This window comes from Stegodyphus dumicola, chromosome 1, assembly GCF_044657685.1.
Source record: "Stegodyphus dumicola isolate Sdum_Otavi_A_Nest chromosome 1, ASM4465768v1".
In the NCBI taxonomy this organism is placed as follows: Eukaryota; Metazoa; Arthropoda; class Arachnida; order Araneae; family Eresidae; genus Stegodyphus; species Stegodyphus dumicola.
The window spans coordinates 154,775,947-154,777,728 of NC_140768.1; positions in this window are offsets into that span (position 1 = coordinate 154,775,947).

Sequence of the window (1,782 nt, forward strand, 5' to 3'; positions counted from 1 at the left end):
TTCTAGTCCTTTATTCATATAAATGGAATAGCACAAACCAATAAACATTGCTTTTATCAACAGTAAAACTATTAAAATATACACAGGGCAGCATGAAAATAAGTTTGATATTAAAATTTAATATTTGTTTGTTACTTAGTATTTTAATTACAGCGACTCACATTTATTTTCGGATATTTGTATTTTGAAATTTATTTGCATACATCTTGCGATAATTGTTGAAATATTGATTTCAGTTTTTTCTAATATATTTTCTTTATATTTCGAGTCTTGTTTTTGCAAACTTAATATCATTAAAATATTTTTGTAATAAAATAATTTATTCAAAAAGTATTAACAGGAAACTCACATAAAAATGCATATTCTCGAAAGTTTCTTTAGATATTTAGAAAACTGATGTTTTTTGACGTGATTTATTGCTTTAAATACATTATTAGAACTGTCTACATTTGGAAATCATTACTAGTTTAGAAAAATATATTAACAGTTTACTATTAGTCTGAAAACAAGATTTCGCCTCGTCTTCTCGGCGAATCACTTTTCATATTGTTGTCACCAAATATCGTAGCCCTGTATTATTTTAAAAAATTAAATAATGAAGAATCTGCATGTATGTATGTTCCTCGCATTGTGAAAAAATGACAGAACCTAGAGACATTAAATTTTGAATAACGTTGCCTTCCATCCGAAAGAATTTTGAATTTAGTATTTTATATTTCATTTTTTTGAAACTATAATGAATTCTTGTATAACAAACTCAGTGACCTCAAAGCGAGCAGTGGCAACAGTGTACGGAATAAAACATTTTTACCGCCAACATGCGAAACTGTCTGTTGGAAATTTTAAAGAAATTCTGTTTTTATATATTTTGTGATTTTGCTGTTGAATGGAATTTTATGTGACGTGAGTGCAAAGAAAATGATATTTCATAAATTAAGTTTACGATATTTAATAAATTAAATACGAAGACTTTCGTGAGGTAACTTTTCTGTTGCTTTTTATTAATGATTTTCCAAAAAAAAAAAAAAAAAAAAAAAAAAAAGTTTTAATATGTTCATAAAATAATTAATGTAGTTTTGCTAAGAGAAATGTATAGATATTATTAAAAAAATTGTTCTTTTTTTTTTCCCCCAATAGTGGGCACTTGCCGGCATCGGCCACTCCTAAGACCAGATGTAGTGGTCTTGGTCTCTTTATTATAGAGGTACCTAATAGGGGGGCCACCTTTGCCTCCTATGAAGGGACAGACAATTGCACACATGTCTTCTCCGAGGTATGAATCTGGGCCCTTCGATATCACAGTCAGGCTTCCCTAACCACTATACCGTCTGAGTGGCAAAACTTTTGTTCTAAAATATTAATTTTTATGAATGAATAAAGCAATATTTCACTGGAACTTGTAAGAGTACGAACACTTTTGCAAGCCACTGTGGATTAAAGCTGCTTAAATTTTACCTATACATTATTTTAATGAATTTGTTATAAACAGCTGTGATGATATTGAAAATATTTTTACTATTAAAAATGTGTTCAAATTTTGGAATTCGAATTTTACCATACAACGCATGTAATACGTTTTTGACATAGTTCGTTTCATCCCATTGCCATTTTCAATTTTAGAAATATCAGTAAGAAATTATTTATAGGTGTCCGTTAATTGTCTCTTCCACTCCCCAAAGAAAAATGCTCTGAAAATCGAGGGAATTGTAATAACATGGGCTATTTATTAATGAAATGCATATAATCTTTTAACTTAGAATTATAAATTATAAACTGGAAGTT